This window comes from Sinohyriopsis cumingii, unplaced genomic scaffold (genome assembly GCF_028554795.1).
Source record: "Sinohyriopsis cumingii isolate HCF-2022 unplaced genomic scaffold, ASM2855479v2 utg002479l, whole genome shotgun sequence".
NCBI classification, from domain to species: domain Eukaryota; kingdom Metazoa; phylum Mollusca; class Bivalvia; order Unionida; family Unionidae; genus Sinohyriopsis; species Sinohyriopsis cumingii.
This window is the reverse complement of record NW_028316224.1, coordinates 720,001-730,000: the sequence shown is the minus strand read 5'-3', so window position 1 is coordinate 730,000 and position 10,000 is coordinate 720,001. Positions and strand designations below refer to the sequence as shown.

The following is a 10,000-nucleotide window of genomic DNA, read 5'->3' as shown; positions in this document are numbered from 1 at the left end:
ATTTCAGTTCTAGTGAGAACAACATTTCGACTGTAAAACATAATTTGTTGTCTTGATGCGTTTTCAAGACTCTTGGGCTGATTAGTCACACATCTCTTCAAAATTTCCGATGTACAAATGTTTGTGTGCAGTATAATATTAGTAACTAAAGTGTATACTGATTCAAAGTTCTAATCCAAAAGAAGCAAAACTGGCCTCAGATACTCATATTTGTCACTCATCCATTTTCTGACCCAGATAAGGGGAGAATTCCATGTTGAAATTGACTTAAAATGCAGATTCAGGACATTATTGTTGTTGTTATTATTATTATTATTATTCCTCTTTCTGTCCTATCATTTGGTTAAAATAAGCGACACCGGCCTATAAGCTAACTTTAAAAATAGGGTCTTATCAGATTTGCAAAGGATCTCTTCTTGCAACTTGTAGAAGTTAACGTTGTGGAAATACAGAAAGTGGAAGCATGGAATATCTATCTAAACTTACTGTAATCAAAACAGAATTTTATAACCCAATTTATTTAGCCAATGGCCCATATTTACAGTATTCGCTACAGGATGCCAATTTTCCCACTGGCAGACTGAGGCCCTGCTGTAAAAGAAATCAATCAATCAATAAATTAATATAAAAAATTCTCACAATTCATACATTCCATATTTATCAATCAATTAGTGAATAAGAAATACCACAAATAAGTACCCAAAATGAAAGACATTGATCGCATATTTTGCAACTCTGCGCTAGAGACTACACCAGGAATATATGAGAAGAAACTTGAAGGAAGTATTTCGACGTGAAAGGAGGCAGCTTGTTGTGGTAGTAAAAGTAGAGGAAACTGGATAAATTGAACCGAATTTGTTAATAAGAAATACTGGTCATCTATGATCGCATATTCCAGTAGTAAGGATCGAAACCAAGAGCAGAGAAGTGCAAAGCAACATTTGCTATATTCAGGTCCTATACTTGATTTTTTTAGGATCCGAATTATTGAAGAAAGTTAAGGAAAAAGAGAAAATGAAAGTCGAGAAATTGCTCTATTTATTATTTATATTGAATAAAGTAAATTTAGTTACAATAAAAGAAAGAAAGAAAAACTTCAACTGTTTTTAGTTATAAAAGAAAAAAAAAAAATTAGAGTCTACAGCACCCGGTATTCCCAGGCGGTCACCCATCCAAGTACTAACCGGGCCCGACGTTGCTTAACTTCGGTGATCGGACGAGAACCGGTGCTTTCAACGTGGTATGGCCGTAGACACAAGTGTGTGTAAATTTAAGACTTATATTCGCTTCTCTCTTCACCGTTTCCGATGTACAGACGTTTACGTTTATGTGCCGTGTAAAATTAGTAATTAAAGTGTACTTATTAAAACTTATATAGATAAACTGCCTTCATACATTATTCAAATTTGTAATTCAGGCATTTTCGGACTCGGACATTAGTTGCTTAACCGGAGGTTTACACCTTCAAATGGACTTAAATAACAATGCATTTAAACGAAGATTCAGTTCATTTTTGTTGTTTTTGGGCATTATTATTATTATTATTATTTATCTTGTATCAACTGACTAATTCAATAGGTAAATAATCGACATCAGCCTATGAGCTACCTTTAAAGACGGACTCGAATCTGATTTGAAACGGATATCGTCTTGCAGCTCGGAAACGTTAAAGTTGTGGAAACACAGAAAGTGCAAGGAAGTGGAAGCAGGGAACATCCATCCAAACTTACTGTAATCAAAACAGAGATTTATACACCAATTTATTTTGTCAATGGCCCATATTCGGAGTATTCGCTAAGGGATGCCAAGTTTCACACTGATAGACTGGTGCCCTGCTAAAAACAGGTAAATAAATTAAAATAATTAAAAATAATACATTCCAAATATATCTATCAATTATTGAATAAGAAATACCACAGACAAGTATCCAAAATGAAAGACATCGATTGCATACGTTGCAATTATTCGCTATAGGCTGAATCCGGAATATCAGAAGAAATTTGGAGGATCTGGATGGCATACGAGGCGGCCCATTTCGATCCTGGAGGTAGAGGAAACTGAAAAATTTGCACCAGATTTGTGAACAAGAAATATTGGCCATATATGATCGCATATCCTCACAGTGAGGATGGAACCAAAAAAAAATTTAAAAAATGCCTACAGCACCCGGTATTCCCAGGCGGTCACCCATCCAAGTACTAACCGGGCCCGACGTTGCTTAACTTCGGTGATCGGACGAGAACCGGTGTTTTCAACGTGGTATGGCCGTAGACATTTGTATGTACAAATTTAAGACTAATATAGGTTGTCTCTTCGTCGTTACAAAGATATATTACACACACACACACACACACACACACACACACACACATATATATATATATATATATATATATATATATATATATATATATATATATATATATATATATATATATATATATATATATATATATATATATATATATATATATATATATATATATATATATTAGAGACAGGGGAGAGCTCTGCTTACGACAATACATCCCTTCAGTTTCAATCTGTAAAGAAGCAAGAGCTTATTTGATCGCCGATGTCACTGACATGTAGGTTGCCATATTTGTGCAGTCATTTGAATAGTAATACAATGGCGAGTTCCGTGTCAAATTTCATCAAGGTTGTCGTTTTCTTTCGTCAGTCAGCTTCATTAACGACAAATGATGTTATACTCGGAATTATTTCTGAGAAAATAAATCGTATTTCTCTCGATTTCATGCAGGTATATCTCGATGAAAGGTCGGTCAAGTTTGCATGGCAGGCTAGTAAGCACAGGGGCTCGCATCGTTGCTCACAATTGAACTGACAGTCATACATTTTATACTATATGTACGACTGATAGTTTCATTGTAAGCAATGATACGAGCCCCCTGTGGCTAGTAAGCAGCCTATGCCGATACCGCATGGTGTCGGCGATTTCCAACGTTTTGATAAGCAAAACAAATATGTCCATACACCCCAATACTAATGTCCAAATATCAAAAATCGCTATTTTGGGACTATTATGAATTCATTCAAGGACATTCTAAATTACATCATCGCCACACGTCAAGATTGTTATTACATCAGCACATTCAAAATTGGACTTCATTCAGAAAACCACTGGCATTCATTTGGAACACTACCCTTTTGGACTTGTCATATAACTTTTCATGGACTATTTGTGATTTCATTTATAATGCTGAAAAGTATTTAAATTTTCACTTTGTATTCTTTATAAAAATAAATTAAGTCGGTTGGTTTAGATTGGCTAAGATAGCATTAAGGTGTTTTTGTTTATATGAGCCAATATCACATTATTCTTTTCTTGGTTTAGATGGGCTAAGTTCACATTATGGTACATTGGTTTAGATGGGCTAAGTTCACATTAAGGTGTTTGGCTAAGTTTCCATTAAGATATTTGGTTTAGATTGGCTAAGTTTGCATTAAAGTGTATTGGCTTATATTGGCAAATTTCACATAGGAATTTGATTTAGATGGCCTAAGTTCACATTATGGTGTTCTGGCAAAAGACTGCTTGGTTTTATTAGGCAATGAGGGTAGTCTTGCTCAAGGGTACAATAGGGCAACCAGCTTGATAGAAATCTATCATGTTAACCATTGGACTGATGTACATTTTATCAGTGTAATTTAGAGTCTGTTTAAACCATTCCGAATCCCCCCATCTCTCTCTCTCTCTCTCTCATATATATATATATATATATATATATATATATATATATATATATATATATATATATATATATATATATATATATATATATATATATGAAAGAAATAATATTTTCAATCTTTCTGCACTGTACTGATTTTCTGGTTGAATACTAAAAGTAAGTTTAAATATATATAAGGAGTTCGCAAATTTTATAAAAGTCAGCTTGCCTAGCAAGTAGTAGGTCAATATGATACAATGTAGAATTTAAGAAAATGTCATTATATGTATTGAAACGTTTGTTTCCTTTGTATCTGTTGATATCTAAAATCCATATCCCAATAATTAAAATTATCCAAGACTATATGTAAATAATACACGTATGTATGTATGTATGTACACACACAAACGTATATATATATATATATATATATATATATATATATATATATATATATATATATATATATATCACAAAAGACACACACATATCTTAAAACACCCTCAGCCACCCAGGATATATATATGATCCGTTTTTACGAGATAAACTTATTAATTCAGTATGGTATAATTATCGAGTAAGATCAGTAGAGTTTTTGCCCTTGTTTGCAATCGTTATAGGATAACGCGTTAAAAATAAAATTACACAGAAGTACAATTAATGTTAATAGCTGATAAAGTTATGCGAACTTTGTTGCATACTCTCTCTCTCTCTCTCTCTCTCTCTCTCGTGTGTCAGTATGATAAAGCAAGAAGAAAAAGGAAGAACAGTAAAGAACATATATAAAAAGGTTTATTGAAACAGCGTCTCATCATGGTGTGGGCACCACGAATGATAGGGATAAATAAAAAAGCGAGTATTCCATTACTTTTCACTTCATTTGATATGCATCCATATGACACAGAATGCTCTCGGTGAGTACAGGGAATCAGATAAACGTCACTGTGCGGGACTAGGTATAAAACATTTATTGTAGTTTTAATTGTAAATTTTTCGGGCATTTAAGTAGAAATTAAATGATTTCAGTTCTAGTGAGAACAACATTTCGACTGTAAAACATAATTTGTTGTCTTGATGCGTTTTCAAGACTCTTGGGCTGATTAGTCACACATCTCTTCAAAATTTCCGATGTACAAATGTTTGTGTGCAGTATAATATTAGTAACTAAAGTGTATACTGATTCAAAGTTCTAATCCAAAAGAAGCAAAACTGGCCTCAGATACCCATATTTGTCACTCATCCATTTTCTGACCCAGATAAGGGGAGAATTCCATGTTGAAATTGACTTAAAATGCAGATTCAGGACATTATTGTTGTTGTTATTATTATTATTATTATTCCTCTTTCTGTCCTATCATTTGGTTAAAATAAGCGACACCGGCCTATAAGCTAACTTTAAAAATAGGGTCTTATCAGATTTGCAAAGGATCTCTTCTTGCAACTTGTAGAAGTTAACGTTGTGGAAATACAGAAAGTGGAAGCATGGAATATCTATCTAAACTTACTGTAATCAAAACAGAATTTTATAACCCAATTTATTTAGCCAATGGCCCATATTTACAGTATTCGCTACAGGATGCCAATTTTCCCACTGGCAGACTGAGGCCCTGCTGTAAAAGAAATCAATCAATCAATAAATTAATATAAAAAATTCTCACAATTCATACATTCCATATTTATCAATCAATTAGTGAATAAGAAATACCACAAATAAGTACCCAAAATGAAAGACATTGATCGCATATTTTGCAACTCTGCGCTAGAGACTACACCAGGAATATATGAGAAGAAACTTGAAGGAAGTATTTCGACGTGAAAGGAGGCAGCTTGTTGTGGTAGTAAAAGTAGAGGAAACTGGATAAATTGAACCGAATTTGTTAATAAGAAATACTGGTCATCTATGATCGCATATTCCAGTAGTAAGGATCGAAACCAAGAGCAGAGAAGTGCAAAGCAACATTTGCTATATTCAGGTCCTATACTTGATTTTTTTAGGATCCGAATTATTGAAGAAAGTTAAGGAAAAAGAGAAAATGAAAGTCGAGAAATTGCTCTATTTATTATTTATATTGAATAAAGTAAATTTAGTTACAATAAAAGAAAGAAAGAAAAACTTCAACTGTTTTTAGTTATAAAAGAAAAAAAAAAAATTAGAGTCTACAGCACCCGGTATTCCCAGGCGGTCACCCATCCAAGTACTAACCGGGCCCGACGTTGCTTAACTTCGGTGATCGGACGAGAACCGGTGCTTTCAACGTGGTATGGCCGTAGACACAAGTGTGTGTAAATTTAAGACTTATATTCGCTTCTCTCTTCACCGTTTCCGATGTACAGACGTTTACGTTTATGTGCCGTGTAAAATTAGTAATTAAAGTGTACTTATTAAAACTTATATAGATAAACTGCCTTCATACATTATTCAAATTTGTAATTCAGGCATTTTCGGACTCGGACATTAGTTGCTTAACCGGAGGTTTACACCTTCAAATGGACTTAAATAACAATGCATTTAAACGAAGATTCAGTTCATTTTTGTTGTTTTTGGGCATTATTATTATTATTATTATTTATCTTGTATCAACTGACTAATTCAATAGGTAAATAATCGACATCAGCCTATGAGCTACCTTTAAAGACGGACTCGAATCTGATTTGAAACGGATATCGTCTTGCAGCTCGGAAACGTTAAAGTTGTGGAAACACAGAAAGTGCAAGGAAGTGGAAGCAGGGAACATCCATCCAAACTTACTGTAATCAAAACAGAGATTTATACACCAATTTATTTTGTCAATGGCCCATATTCGAAGTATTCGCTAAGGGATGCCAAGTTTCACACTGATAGACTGGTGCCCTGCTAAAAACAGGTAAATAAATTAAAATAATTAAAAATAATACATTCCAAATATATCTATCAATTATTGAATAAGAAATACCACAGACAAGTATCCAAAATGAAAGACATCGATTGCATACGTTGCAATTATTCGCTATAGGCTGAATCCGGAATATCAGAAGAAATTTGGAGGATCTGGACGGCATACGAGGCGGCCCATTTCGATCCTGGAGGTAGAGGAAACTGAAAAATTTGCACCAGATTTGTGAACAAGAAATATTGGCCATATATGATCGCATATCCTCACAGTGAGGATGGAACCAAAAAAAAATTTAAAAAATGCCTACAGCACCCGGTATTCCCAGGCGGTCACCCATCCAAGTACTAACCGGGCCCGACGTTGCTTAACTTCGGTGATCGGACGAGAACCGGTGTTTTCAACGTGGTATGGCCGTAGACATTTGTATGTACAAATTTAAGACTAATATAGGTTGTCTCTTCGTCGTTACAAAGATATATTACACACACACGCACACACACACACACACACACACACACACACACACACACATATATATATATATATATATATATATATATATATATATATATATATATATATATATATATATATATATATATATATATGTATATATATGTATATATATTAGAGACAGGGGAGAGCTCTGCTTACGACAATACATCCCTTCAGTTTCAATCTGTAAAGAAGCAAGAGCTTATTTGATCGCCGATGTCACTGACATGTAGGTTGCCATATTTGTGCAGTCATTTGAATAGTAATACAATGGCGAGTTCCGTGTCAAATTTCATCAAGGTTGTCGTTTTCTTTCGTCAGTCAGCTTCATTAACGACAAATGATGTTATACTCGGAATTATTTCTGAGAAAATAAATCGTATTTCTCTCGATTTCATGCAGGTATATCTCGATGAAAGGTCGGTCAAGTTTGCATGGCAGGCTAGTAAGCACAGGGGCTCGCATCGTTGTTCACAATTGAACTGACAGTCATACATTTTATACTATATGTACGAGTGATAGTTTCATTGTAAGCAATGATACGAGCCCCCTGTGGCTAGTAAGCAGCCTATGCCGATACCGCATGGTGTCGGCGATTTCCAACGTTTTGATAAGCAAAACAAATATGTCCATACACCCCAATACTAATGTCCAAATATCAAAAATCGCTATTTTGGGACTATTATGAATTCATTCAAGGACATTCTAAATTACATCATCGCCACACGTCAAGATTGTTATTACATCAGCACATTCAAAATTGGACTTCATTCAGAAAACCACTGGCATTCATTTGGAACACTACCCTTTTGGACTTGTCATATAACTTTTCATGGACTATTTGTGATTTCATTTATAATGCTGAAAAGTATTTAAATTTTCACTTTGTATTCTTTATAAAAATAAATTAAGTCGGTTGGTTTAGATTGGCTAAGATAGCATTAAGGTGTTTTTGTTTATATGAGCCAATATCACATTATTCTTTTCTTGGTTTAGATGGGCTAAGTTCACATTATGGTACATTGGTTTAGATGGGCTAAGTTCACATTAAGGTGTTTGGCTAAGTTTCCATTAAGATATTTGGTTTAGATTGGCTAAGTTTGCATTAAAGTGTATTGGCTTATATTGGCAAATTTCACATAGGAATTTTATTTAGATGGCCTAAGTTCACATTATGGTGTTCTGGCAAAAGACTGCTTGGTTTTATTAGGCAATGAGGGTAGTCTTGCTCAAGGGTACAATAGGGCAACCAGCTTGATAGAAATCTATCATGTTAACCATTGGACTGATGTACATTTTATCAGTGTAATTTAGAGTCTGTTTAAACCATTCCGAATCCCCCCATCTCTCTCTCTCTCTCTCTCATATATATATATATATATATATATATATATATATATATATATATATATATATATATATATATATATATGAAAGAAATAATATTTTCAATCTTTCTGCACTGTACTGATTTTCTGGTTGAATACTAAAAGTAAGTTTAAATATATATAAGGAGTTTGCAAATTTTATAAAAGTCAGCTTGCCTAGCAAGTAGTAGGTCAATATGATACAATGTAGAATTTAAGAAAATGTCATTATATGTATTGAAACGTTTGTTTCCTTTGTATCTGTTGATATCTAAAATCCATATTCCAATAATTAAAATTATCCAAGACTATATGTAAATAATACACGTATGTATGTATGTATGTACACACGCAAACGTATATATATATATATATATATATATATATATATATATATATATATCACAAAAGACACACACATATCTTAAAACACCCTCAGCCACCCAGGATATATATATGATCCGTTTTTACGAGATAAACTTATTAATTCAGTATGGTATAATTATCGAGTAAGATCAGTAGAGTTTTTGCCCTTGTTTGCAATCGTTATAGGATAACGCGTTAAAAATAAAATTACACAGAAGTACAATTAATGTTAATAGCTGATAAAGTTATGCGAACTTTGTTGCATACTCTCTCTCTCTCTCTCTCTCTCTCTCTCTCGTGTGTCAGTATGATAAAGCAAGAAGAAAAAGGAAGAACAGTAAAGAACATATATAAAAAGGTTTATTGAAACAGCGTCTCATCATGGTGTGGGCACCACGATGCATAGGGATAAATAAAAAAGCGAGTATTCCATTACTTTTCACTTCATTTGATATGCATCCATATGACACAGAATGCTCTCGGTGAGTACAGGGAATCAGATAAACGTCACTGTGCGGGACTAGGTATAAAACATTTATTGTAGTTTTAATTGTAAATTTTTCGGGCATTTAAGTAGAAATTAAATGATTTCAGTTCTAGTGAGAACAACATTTCGACTGTAAAACATAATTTGTTGTCTTGATGCGTTTTCAAGACTCTTGGGCTGATTAGTCACACATCTCTTCAACGTTTCCGATGTACAAATGTTTGTGTGCAGTATAATATTAGTAACTAAAGTGTATACTGATTCAAAGTTCTAATCCAAAAGAAGCAAAACTGGCCTCAGATACTCATATTTGTCACTCATCCATTTTCTGACCCAGATAAGGGGAGAATTCCATGTTGAAATTGACTTAAAATGCAGATTCAGGACATTATTGTTGTTGTTATTATTATTATTATTATTCCTCTTTCTGTCCTATCATTTGGTTAAAATAAGCGACACCGGCCTATAAGCTAACTTTAAAAATAGGGTCTTATCAGATTTGCAAAGGATCTCTTCTTGCAACTTGTAGAAGTTAACGTTGTGGAAATACAGAAAGTGGAAGCATGGAATATCTATCTAAACTTACTGTAATCAAAACAGAATTTTATAACCCAATTTATTTAGCCAATGGCCCATATTTACAGTATTCGCTACAGGATGCCAATTTTCCCACTGGCAGACTGAGGCCCTGCTGTAAAAGAAATCAATCAATCAATAAAT

General features: G+C 33.6%; 4 non-coding genes across 4 annotated transcripts; all 4 read right to left on the bottom strand.

The window, feature by feature from the left end:
* Positions 1-1,135: 1,135 nt before the first annotated feature.
* Positions 1,136-1,254, bottom strand: LOC149770597 (5S ribosomal RNA). The gene has a single exon (XR_016418602.1). It is a non-coding gene; the product is annotated as a 5S ribosomal RNA (ribosomal RNA).
* A 900-nt stretch (positions 1,255-2,154) lies between these two features.
* LOC149770596 (5S ribosomal RNA) lies at positions 2,155-2,273 on the bottom strand. Its single transcript, XR_016418726.1, has one exon. It is a non-coding gene; the product is annotated as a 5S ribosomal RNA (ribosomal RNA).
* A 3,573-nt stretch (positions 2,274-5,846) lies between these two features.
* LOC149770595 (5S ribosomal RNA) lies at positions 5,847-5,965 on the bottom strand. Its single transcript, XR_016418601.1, has one exon. It is a non-coding gene; the product is annotated as a 5S ribosomal RNA (ribosomal RNA).
* A 900-nt stretch (positions 5,966-6,865) lies between these two features.
* Positions 6,866-6,984, bottom strand: LOC149770594 (5S ribosomal RNA). Its single transcript, XR_016418725.1, has one exon. It is a non-coding gene; the product is annotated as a 5S ribosomal RNA (ribosomal RNA).
* Between the last annotated feature and the right edge of the window lie 3,016 nt (positions 6,985-10,000).